Source organism: Rattus rattus, chromosome 4 (assembly GCF_011064425.1).
Source record: "Rattus rattus isolate New Zealand chromosome 4, Rrattus_CSIRO_v1, whole genome shotgun sequence".
Classification (NCBI taxonomy): domain Eukaryota; kingdom Metazoa; phylum Chordata; class Mammalia; order Rodentia; family Muridae; genus Rattus; species Rattus rattus.
This window is the reverse complement of record NC_046157.1, coordinates 33,271,547-33,284,232: the sequence shown is the minus strand read 5'-3', so window position 1 is coordinate 33,284,232 and position 12,686 is coordinate 33,271,547. Positions and strand designations below refer to the sequence as shown.

The 12,686-nt window shown below is 37.1% G+C and overlaps 1 pseudogene; it reads right to left on the bottom strand.

The window, feature by feature from the left end:
- Positions 1–11,714: 11,714 nt before the first annotated feature.
- On the bottom strand, positions 11,715–12,289 carry LOC116897900 (annotated as a pseudogene).
- Positions 12,290–12,686: the final 397 nt, after the last annotated feature.

The following is a 12,686-nucleotide window of genomic DNA, read 5'->3' as shown; positions in this document are numbered from 1 at the left end:
CCTTGCCAGTTACCTTCTTTAAGGACCAACTCCTACATGCCATCCCACAATGGCATCCTGTCCTTTCAAACTGATGTTTCAAGAATCCATCTCTGTGTAGATGTCTGGGATTCAGACCTTCAGCTATCTCATGTTCACTGTTCCCTCTCTCTCACTCTAGAATGAAACCTTCTAATTCTTCATTGCTTTCTAAACTATAAACGAACCAAATACTATTGTTTTTCTGAAGTATTAGTCTATTGTCAGCCAGGTCTGTTCCACAGACTCTGTCATGGTGACCGATGAAGAAATAGTTCCTTCAATAGATCTTTTGTCTGCGGCCTGTTGCATGGTGTGACTTTTTGGTACTCTTTGACTCCAGTAAGCCAACATGCCCTTCCTTCTGCCTCAAAACTCTAACACCAAGAGCTTCCTAATGCCAAGTAGTCTGTAAAAAATACTGTGGGTCTTCCATTGTGGGTCTAGAATGACAACACTGAGCCACCTTGCTGGTCCTGGAACATACTTTCAAAATGCCCTTAAGAATTAGAGTATCTTTTAGTGTTTTTTCATTTTAAAGATTGGTTTGATTATTCACAACTCTGGGGAAAAGGAAATCAAGTGAAAAAAAATCCCTACTATTTAGCCAACTCCATCCTACAGCCACAAGTACGGTACTTTGGCTCCTATGGTCTATAGAGGACCGAAGATGCTTTAGAAAACCCCACCCCTTGGGCTATATTTTCCACAGCGTGCTAACGTTTACTGAAACCTAAAATGGGTAGAGCATAATTCCAGGCTCTGAAGTTTTAGTGATGAATTAGATTAACTCTATCTCGTATGTCTGACTTCCTCAAAACATCATCCAGAGAACCTTTATTCAAATTACCAAAGTTATGGAATCTGTCAATAGTTTACAAGCACCTGAGCACATAAGGGGATGTGGTATATACTAAATTAAATATTATTTAACCAATAAAAAAGAATGAGCATACTGTATGTGAACAAAACAGTGTTACTTTATTAACAAGAATAAAATATCTTCTATGGCAACACAGATTGGAATGAAAGGTATCACACTAATTTAAATAATGCAGTTATAGAAAGGCAAATTTAGATACTTCCTGTCATCATAGAAGGAAAAAATGAGCCAAATTTAGAGGTTAAGGGTCACTGGGAGACCAGGAAGGGGCGGGGCTAAGATAGTAAATGACTGATTTTGTTAAGATAAAACTAAAATGGATTGCAGAAAGCACATTTAAATAGAAGAAATTAATTTTTAATTGATTTCAGGGAAACTAAAACCCTAAAAAGTTCTGGTTGACTCAAAAGATTATACAGCAGTGTATTTAATTTCTGCTGCAGGAAGGTTAGGGGATGTTGGCAGGAAAGGGCTAGAAATGCAACTAAGTTAATAAAAAATAAATTTACATGCAGATGTTTAAGAAATTCTGATATGGAGGCTGGGATGGTGGTAGAGCTTATTTTCCTGATGACTCCAGTTGATTTGAAACTAAAAAATACTGAAAGATGCTCTACTCTAATTCTTAAAAGCGTTTTATTAAATGTATGTTCCGGAGCTAACAAAGAGGGCTCAGGGTGCCCATTCCGAGTTGCCCTGTAGACCCACAATGGAAGGAGAATTGGCTCCCATGATTATATTCTGTAACAATTTATGACGTACTTAAAAATATCTGGACAAGTCCACATCCCAACACACAGAAATTATAAATGCTAGGAGAGGTGAAAGCTAATTACCTGGATTTTATCATTAGTCACTGAATATGTGTGCCTAATTGTACCATATCCCATAAATACGTGTGTATGCTATGTCAATTACATTGCTGTTTTAAAACTAAAGAAACCATCTTAGATAATAGGTATATTAATAAAGAAAGTGCCTTCAAATAAATCTTTTCATTTTTCTTCCTTAACAATCTCATATTTTAAAAAGATAACAAAATACCCAGGGCTGCTCCATGCCAAAAGTTCTGATTCCACGGATTATGCACCAGTGCACTGCACTACTCCTGCACAGCACATTTACGTACAGATGCTTAAGAAATTCTGATACGGAGGCTGGGATGGTGGTAGAGCTTATTTTCCTGATGACTCTGGCTTGCACAGAGTGACTCATGCTGCCTACTGTGACGTCTAGTGGGTAAGGCAGACCCCTGGTCTCCTGCTACGATGCTGTGCCTCTGACAGGCATCTATTACCCAGTAGGCACTCACAATTTATTAATTCCCTTCTAGTCATCATGTCCAAGGACAGAGTGGGCAGCTGAGCACGCACTGGGGCTTGCTTACTCTTGGCTCATCATTTTAGTAGATTTCACTCTCTTTTAGGGGGAACTTCGATATGAGGAGACCCCTGCATTTTTCTCAAGACAGAGTGGATTTGACCTTCATTCATTCACACATTTTGCCTTGATTTCTCATTTTTAAATCAGACTCCGGTAGTGCTAAAAATCCACCTTTTGGCACGCAGAAACACAGGGGATTTTTCTCCCCACGTTTCACAACCATTTAAGTCTACTCGTTACAGACCTAAACTCTAGAAGCCTCTATCACCACATTTCCTGTTTATAACTGAACAAACTACACACAAAAGAGTTGAAGAAACAGCGGAGAAAAAAAAAACACCTGAGTACAGATAAAGATATATGTTGGTGCTGTGCTGTTTCTAACATAACAGAGCAACGGTACTTAAGGAAAAAAGCTGGTGGGAGAATTCTTAGCTTACCAATCTGTTTCATGGCTGCACACAGGTTCTTCTAAAAAGACAAGCATGTCAGGTGAGTAGCGGTCTAAATTCTTTTTGTCTTTCATTGCTATACCTCACAGTTCATTTAGTAATAATAATAGTCTTTAGTAATAATTCCTCAGTCTTAATGAAACATTTACTTGTGGGAAAGTAAACTGGTTAACATGGTATTTTAAAAATAATGGACGACGATGTTTCATACGGTTAGAAAGTGGTTTAAATTGCGCCAATGGTTATATTGGTTATTTGCTCGTAAAGAAAAAAGAAATAGGCAGTGTCTCCTGACAATAAAGCTATCACAGTTAGTGATGGATGTTCATTGGTCATTGAGGTGTTTGAAGATTTGTTGTTTTTACAGAATCTTTTGTTGACCGTGTGTATTTCACTTTACTTCGTTTAAATATAAAACGGGATAGGAGTAATAGATTCCAATTGTCTAGCAATTAGACATTATAGTTCCCCCCCAGGAATCAGTGGCATTGCCAATGGTCAGGAGGATGAAAGACTTTGAAAAGGCCAGTGGAAATCCCGCGGTGAGAAAGATCGTGATGAGAGCTCAGATCAATTTGCTACTAGAAACCCACGCCTGTCACTCGTTCCTCCTGTATTCTTGATGTGCTCTTCATTTCTTTAACAAATATTTTTCAAGAGAAAAATGCATATCAGACAAAAAGAACATTGTGCAGTAAACATGATCTTACAGATATATTTAATTATTTTAAAAAGCAAAATATTAAGCTGAAGTTTCTTAAAGTTTTCTATGCATGCCACACAATGTACCTTTTAAAACTAGAATAATAGCAGCCATTAAGTCATCTACCCAGCTTTGGGACCAGCTCTTACGACAAAACCATTTCTTTCTTCATTAAAGAAAGGCACAGAACAACAGTCATTACACTAATTAAAATGTGTCCATTTATTCATTTATTGCTAGACACTTCTGTTGTATCCGGCATTTTATATGTATGTTTTTAAATGGCAGGAAAATGAACGACTCTCAGGCTTCTGTGTATTGAGGGTTATTTTTCAAAAAATATTTCTAGAGTCGAAGTTACTGAATAAAATATGTGGTTATTTCAAGTCTCATTGTTGCTAAATTGCTTCTCCAAGGCAGACGGCAATTCTCTCCCATTCTAGGCTGCTTCTTGTTAATGGTTGATCTCATTTAAATATCTTTATGAGCACAACATACTAGTCCACTGCTTCACACACATCTGTTTGGTTACAATGAGTTTGAACGCCAAACATCCTGCAAGGTTTGTACCTTGTCTAACCATATCTTATACCTAATTGTTATGTGGCTGGCATGTTCAATAGCAATAAATATTGGCCAGTAGTAGAGCAAAGATATCACACATTATAATTTCTCAGAGTTTGCTTCCCAAAGTTTGTCTGAAGGGTTTGAAAAAAAGATCATTTATTTGGATAAGGCATAGGAATGGAAGCTGCCTCATGATGTCCCAGTTTGTACGAGAGCACAAATAAAGAGGATAGTTCTAAATATGCTAGGATCATGTATGAAACAGACATAGCAGTACTCTGTCTGTGCTGCCAATGGGAGCTTGGGATGGGGAAGTTCAAAGGCAATTAATGTGATATTCAACTATTTCTAGAACTTACTAGTTCTAAACAAGATGAGGTATGGTATGATGCATACACTTCTCAGCTCAGCACTAGATCACAGGGCAGGAGTGCTAGCCTTGCCAATGAGGACTTCCCCAAAACAGAGATTAAAGTGTTGGTCATTAAGGCCTCCTAGATCTTAAGAGCCAAAATGATTCCCATCACACAGAATTTAACATGAACAAAAGGAATCTGGTAATAACATGTCCCATGTTGAAACAAGTGAAATAAATATGCTGATATAATAGCTGAGGCCATGCATCCCCATTTATACTAAATACGTATCAACTGATCAAGCCTAGAATCCATTCCTTTGGCAATTCATGTGATGAACACCAGTTAGCTAACACTTTGTTGTGTTCCGTTGTTTGCTTGATAAGACTCTCAGTGCCTTTGCTCGCCGGAGCTTCAGGTACATTATGAACAGAGTGAGACTCTTTTGGAACTAGGGTTGACTAGTTATGAATGGCCTCCTAAACTCAAGCATTCTGCTAAAGATCCAGAGACAGTTTTCACCATGCAATTTAAGTAGTATCTGTCAATATATTTAAGATGAGCTAACCAAAGGAAAAAGCGCATCATCACTTCATGGTCACAGTCATGGAAACGTGTGTACAAGTTAATAGAATAATAACATGGGCCACTATTGCACAATTTCCTATGCATTTTACATTTTACTTAATTATCACAGCATTCCTCAACTAAAGAGTATTCATGGGACAGTCCATGGATTCTGCTACATAGACAGAAGAGCATATGGAAAAGACAACTGCCTCATCTGCCATCTCTGGGACAGGAGGCAATTGGTCCTGTGGAAACTTGATATCCCAGAGAAGGGAGATGCTAGAGGGCTAAAGTGGAATTGGGTATGTAGATGGGGGAGCACCCTCTTAGAAAAAAAGAGGACCAAATGACTTAGGGAATTCAAGGAAGAAAGACCAGTTCGTAAAGATATATATATCTTTAATATATATATATTCTTTATAATATAATATATTTATGTTTCCAACAGAGATGTTCACATATGTCTCCATAAAGACCAAATATTCATTATCTGTGACATAGGTTTACTGAAAGTTAGGCTTCATAATTTTTGTGACTTATTACTGAAATTTCACATAGATGGACCCAATCAACATTTGATCTTTTGTCCTTGCACCTATAATAAATCTTTAGTTACCTTTCAAAAAAAACCCTTTTAACCCCAGTGTTATGGATTGAAAGGTTCCACAGTCCCACGCTTACCTCCACAGTTCTTCCTGGTTACTTCTCTAAAAGAGACACAGTCTTTGTATACAGTGAAGTAACTAAGCACTGATGAAAGCAGCTTGTCTACAGCGGAGGTTTGGACAGCCCTTCAACCCCAACAGCATCTATGGAGTTTACCAATCTGTTTAATTGCAAAAGCAACAAAGGAATCTTGCATTGGAGAAATCTGTAGCATGCTCTCTTAAAAAATGCCATCTAGTTCCTCGACATATTTTCTCCAATTAATTTTAATATTAACTAAGGGGAATCCAGATGCTTTAGAAAGAGGTGATGTCACAAGTCACAAGGATGAAGTTGGTGCTCCAGTCTGACTGTTGGCTTACTGGAGATCAGTGATTTGTGCAGGGGAAGTTTTACAACTTCCGGAAGCCTAATCTTGTTCTCATTCTCACACTGTGTGAAAATACACACATCAAAGGTTGTGATGTTCTTTTGCTTCTCTCCCAGCACTTTGGGATCTCTACCGGTCATATTTCAGATACCCTTTATTCATGACAGGCATTCATTTTAAGGTTGGTGGGTTTCAAGTTCTGCATTAAAAAGAAGTTATTTACTTGGAAACCTGGAACTAAGGTAAAAGCTCCCTTGAGGCTAACATCTATGATTCTCGTACATTTTGTTGGTGATACTGGGTCCAGGTAGTGACAGTTTGGAATATGGAAATGGGGCTAGCATGCTATAACTCCCAAACAAAAATAGGCTGTGTACAACACAACCACCACCCCACTGAAAAAATAATTTCATGAGTAGATATATGGAGAATGTAATATTGATTCATTTTTCTTTCGAAACATTTAGATGCTTCAAATAAATAAGCACAATTGTGGGATGCAAAAGGAGGTCCATTGCTCTAATAGAGTTTATAAGCCAAGGCAGGCATCATGAGGGAATGGCTATGTAAAGTATACCCATACACTTGCTCTAGGTTAAATTAGTCTGAGGTCTGAACTAGATAAAGCATTACGTTTACTTCTTTTCATTGTTAATTGTTTAAGTGAAGGTTTCTGCACTAATAAAGCATGATAATAGAAAAGCAATCCATTTACTTAGCCAGGTCTCCTTCCAGAACACATGCAATTATGAACTCCATGTACAATGCCTGTGAATTATTGTTGACTTAATGGGAGTCAGAGATCTTACAACAAAACCCACCATTATTGGTGCTTGGTGATTGAAAACAAGATAGAAATAAGCATACTTTTTCTATTTGTTATTGTCTCACAAATGATTTTCTGAGATCCTTGGCTTCTTAACGATGTAAATAGCTGAATTCCGATCATGTAGGTTTTTTTTTTAAGTGAATGAAAACTATATAAACGAAAGTACAATTAATTATTAACTCTTCTAAAACATGCCCTTGTTGAACAAATCTTGTTGGGTTCAAGAGGATGCAGTCTGCACTCATGAAAACTCAGAGTGGTGGGAAGATATTTACACTGCAGAGTAGTCACAGAGAATTGTGTGTGTGTGTGTGTGTGTGTGTGTGTGTGTGTGTTCACATATATAGATCTGGTGAGAAGTTCTTCTATTTAGTTACACAATCTCTCCACCTTTCACAGTGTGTTTTATTTTTCAAAGGGAGAGCAGGCATTTCTGTCAATCTAGAAGATGCAAAAGAAGTTAAGGATGTTGTGAAAGCTTCCGAGTGAAAATAAAATTCATATCGCATTACTAAGGCAAATTATGTATCTGAAAAAATACATACATAAAATGCTAAAATCAGAGGGAGACAAGCCCATATAAACCACCTCCCCACTCACACATCTAAACCTTTCCCAGTATGTTACAATTTAGGTTATGTTGTCGAAGACTAGAATTTCTCATGTAAAACAAATTCACTGTCTTATAAACAGTGCAACACAGCCCCATGGGATGTACAGAACATCCCAAGTTTTACCCTAAAGCTTTCAGTATAGAATGGTATTGGTATTTTGACTGTTTATTTATGGCTGATAGTGAAGTTATCTTCCTGTAGCAATTAATGGATTAGCATACCTTTCACTTCTCCTTTTGATTGAAACGGCAAAAGTGCAACTTCTATTTGAAATACATTTGGCCAAATGATAGGATAATTTATAACTATTTTTAGTATAACCACAGTTCTTTGGACTATGGATCCTTATATTAGGCTTTCTTTTATTTATTCAAATTATAGCAACTTAATGACTGTATACAAAATAATAGAAATTGTGCTAAATGAACAGCAAGACAAAAGACTAGGTACAAAGGTTAGTTTTAGCAATCTTCCAAAATGGTGAGAGGTGTAGGTCTCTTTATTATTTTCTTTTTTTGTTACTCCTCAGACAGAGGAGTATTAAAAGATATATTGTAGTAAAAGTGGGGAACAGAAATCAGGGTATTAAAGCATCATCAACATGACTACATAAAGGCCTAGAGATTTGTTTGGGAATGCTGTAAGGAGGATCACGATGCCACATTAGGTGGGTTCCAAGTGCTGGCCATTCTTGAGATCCTTATATCTGGGGTATCTTACATAATGGTTCTGAAATATTTTTATAATTAATACATTTGGTGATGAGTTTCATATGTCTGTTTCCTTTTCTTTAAACCTATTTTCTTCTGTCCTGATAACAAGGGCAGAAAATTTGGAAAACAGGCAAATGTAAAAAGAGCCACAGAGAATTCCAGATTTTATTTACTAACTACAACCTGAACTGCAGTTCTGCAATTCTGCCCAGATTAGGGCATACAGCACACTTCAGTGTTCAGTCTGATGCACAATGCCTTCCCCTTCTCTTTAGAACTGGAAACTTCCGTGGAGTAGAAAGCCATATGAGCCCATCCTTGTTCTCTTAACAAATCCAGATATTTTCACTTAGGTAGAGTCAAATTTAATTCCCCAAATCAATTTTACATCCCTGAGATGAGCACATGATCAAGATCACAAATCCCCTAAGAGATCTAAAAGTGTGTGACTTCTAGGCTGGATTACTTCTAAGGCACAATAACAAGTTCAGCTTCACTAAAAGTAAATTATCAATCTATCCATTAAATATTTACTATTAGATGGCTCAACATTTGGGTTAAGTTTACAATAACTTAGCTGTAAAATGTGTACTTCGGGAACTTTTAGGAAATGATAGTATACTATGTGATTGTTACTATCCTATGTAAGTATAAAGAATATAGCTTTTAAAAATAGTAAGTATTTGTCAAGAAGTAATTTGAATTGTGGTGATTACTCTTTTGCTAAAAAAAACAACCAATTTAGCTGCTTAGTGTGGTGTCTGGAGGAAGAATTATGTTATGAACACACAGGAAAGTATCTGCTTTTGTTTCATAGGATGGCGGGAGCTTAAGAAAAATAAATACTTAAGGTTTTAGGCTCAAATTTGAAAACAGAATAGCAGAGAGCAAATCCAATTGTTCACCAGGAGGTCATTTCCACTCAGAGTGAACTCTTGAGACTTAAACATCTTGGCCTTAGGCAAGTAGACCTTTTATAGCCTTGCAGCTGGCTTTATAGCCTACCTCCTCTTGTAAGAGTATTCAAAGTACCTTTTATTGACTTTTTCCCTAATCAATCAACCTCCCAAAAGGAAACTGATTTTGTATTTATAGTGAACACACTGATCAGTTTGATCAGATGGCTATCCATCAGCACTAAATCCTTGCTTCATGTTTTCTGAGAAACAAATAAATAACCGCCACATTTCTTGGTAACTATAGATTCAAAGCAGACAGATGTCCTTAGTTCTGGGTATTGTTGACGAACACTTTCTACCAGAGCCACAGTGCCTGGAGTTCATCACTCTCTAGCACAGAAGTCTGTTTCCTGCTGCTCAGAGAGTGGGCCTCTCAGTAGAGTTATGGATACAGATGAGAATCTGTGTATCTCTTCCTCGGTGGTGGATGTTTTAGACCTCCTACCAGCCAGAACTTTTCCTTTGGCTCTGGAGCCATTATATAATTATTCCTCTCCATTCAATTTTCCAGTTATTGGGTGAGCTGATGATACTTAATGAGAAATGACATTCTCCTGAATCTGTTAAAAAAAATAATAGCATACTTATCAGCGGTGAGATGATAATTATAACAAGGATAATACTAATCTCAGTAGCTAACATTTATTGAGCTGTTAGTAACATTATTCTGAAAACATTCTCACATGTTTTAACTCCAACCCCAGAGTGATAAACGTTATTATTAGGGTTTTTTTCAAATGGAGAAATTGAGATATGGAGACAAAGATGAATAGGACAGTGTCTGGCCCTTAGAAGGTTCACAGTTTAGATTGGTAGTGAAATTAGTATAAAAATGATTTACAGAAGGCTTCTAAGTATAAAGATATGAATGAAAGTCTCACAGTGAAGATTGTCTCTTTGAGTTGCCTAAGAAAAAAGGCATGTCAGGAAAAGTACAATTACAGAGACATAAGAACATAACCAGGCATGGCATCTATTGACAACTGTAAGATATAGTTGATAGTTATTAAATTATAGAATGCTTAATAAATACTTGATGGAGTGTGTTAGTAAAATTATAAATAATTCTAAGAAATTGCAAACAAATAATAAAATTATAAGATAATAAAATTATTGGGCAGGGAAATCATTAAAGCTTCTATTGTTTTTACATTTTGTGAGATACTAATATTCCCTTAAAGGAAAAAAACACCATGCATTTCATATGATTATTCAAGATACCATTATTGAAGAATTAATTCTTGAAAATTATTTTATAAAGGACACATTAGTTGTTGCTACCAAAGGAAGTCAGAAATAACTCTATTTTCAATTGTTTATGGCGTACTGAAGATCTAGAAATAATATGAGTATCAAATTAAATAAAAAGTAATAGACATATCTGGCTTAAAATAAAACTCAAAGTAGCTTAAATAATATATATATATATATAATTTTGTGTTTTTGAGTGAATGAATATGCAACAATTGGTGCTGCAGAGCAGGTTCGATGTGTAAGAGTGGAAACAGGAAGACCTGAGCTCTGCTCCAAGCACCCACATTTAAGAAGCAACAACAACCAAAGCATTGGGTGTGAGCTTATGTGAGTCTGTAAAGCCAGCATTGTTGAGACAGAAGGATCACTGGAGTTTCTTGTTAGCTCAGAAGTTCAGTGGAAAGCTCTGCCTGAAAGGAACAAGGCAGAGAGAGAGAGCGGGACACCCCCTCTGGTCAGTATGTGCCTACACACACTCATGCATACGAATACATGATATGTAAATTACATGTGCATATGAGTGTGCATGTCTACATCATAAACACATATGTAATACTCTTTATATGCCTGAACATGTTTATTTAAGGATGAATGATGTCCACCTGAGCACAGGAACTTCTAATGGCAAGTAAACAGCTATTGAAGTATCGATGAGAAGTCAAAGAAACAATCAAAATTCAAATGTCATGTCTGAGATACAGAAGACAGTAGAGAAGCTAGGATGTTTTATTGACCCTGAATTCTCATTAAACACATTTCTTCTGTAGGTTAGCTTGGCGTTTTGTGGGACTCCTACAAGTGGGGGAAGGGGCTGTCTCTGACTCTTTTGTCTGTTTTGGGGACTCTTTGCCCTCTACTGGGTCGCCTTGTCCACCCTTGATATGGGGGGGTTGTACCTGGTCTTACTGTATCTTGTTTTGCTGCATTTAGTGGATGTCCCTGGGAGGCCTGCTCTTTTCTGAATGGAAATGGAGGAGTAGATGTGGTAGAACAGGGAGGAGTGGAGAAAGGAGAGGTCAGGATGTACTGAAAACAACAATAAAAAAGATAATAAATAAATTTTTTTACAAAAGTTTTTAAACACTGTTTACTGTGTTTAGCAATAAACATAATTTTATTTTATATTTTAATTTTCTGAAAGGTTCAAAAATGGTCTCTGACTTGGTGTCATAGTGAGAGAGTAGGAACTCTGAAGGACTAATATCTCTCAGACCTACTGACACTTGAAAACTATTTATAGCCTGTAATTCTTTTTATATACATCTATGTTCTCCACAAGAGTTTCTTTTCTTTTTTTCCAATATATAAGTTTTTTATTGTCCCCAAAGAGCCCAAATTGTATCAAGATCTTGTTTCTGGAGTTAGGAAAGTGAGGTCTCATTCATTAGACTGCTGCACGGTTCCCTTCTCAGAAACATAGATGCCCTCCAAAAACTTCCTGATATCCTTGTTTTTAATTGCTTGCTGAATCAGAGCCGCTGAATTTGAAACAAGTTCGATATCATTTCCTTCAAGGATTCATTCATCCTTCTGGAGTTGAGAGACAGAACAAGCAACACCTGTCCTCATCTGAACCCTGTGGATATATTTTTCACCCAAGAAATTTCGGATTTCAACCAAAGACCCATTCTCCAGAATAATGACGTTGATAGGGAAGTGAGCATCCACAGACCTCATCTTGTAACGGAAGCCCAGTGTCACACCCTTGACCAAGTTCTGAACACGACTGCAGATGGTTCTGACATGGCCAGTTCCTTCCTGTTACCCCACCACTTGTCAACACGGAGACTTTTCTTTTTCTTTCCTAGAAGACTGAGCTCTACACTGATGTGACTGAAGTCCCTCCTCAGAGTTCCCCTGGGGCCCTTCACAATGACTGTGCGCTCCTCAGAGTGATGTCGACATTTTCCGGAATGTTCACAGACAGTCTGATTGCTGAGAAAGGTCTTCATTCTCGCAGTAGATGAGGCCAAAAGAGTTTCTTAAAACAATGACTTTGTTGGTTTTGTTTTATTTCAAATCTTTGCTTCTTTGGTATCAGGTATAAACGTCAACATAGGGAAGATATCTAATTGATAGTGGTTATAATCAGAGAATTAATCTTTTGGGACCAGCATATGACATGGGTCATGTTGGTATGACCACCAAGATATATCAGTTCTGGTCTGCTGTCTTCATGGTTGCTCACAAATATGTGGAGGTAATTGTAAATCAGCTGAGGTAGTTGACTGGCAATAAGCAACCTAACTCCTTTTATCACTCAGAAGTAAAATGGAAGGAGAGAGACCTTCACAGTGTGAACTTACTCTTGTCTATTAATGGGACACTCAGCAGAATGAGGAAAGGTCC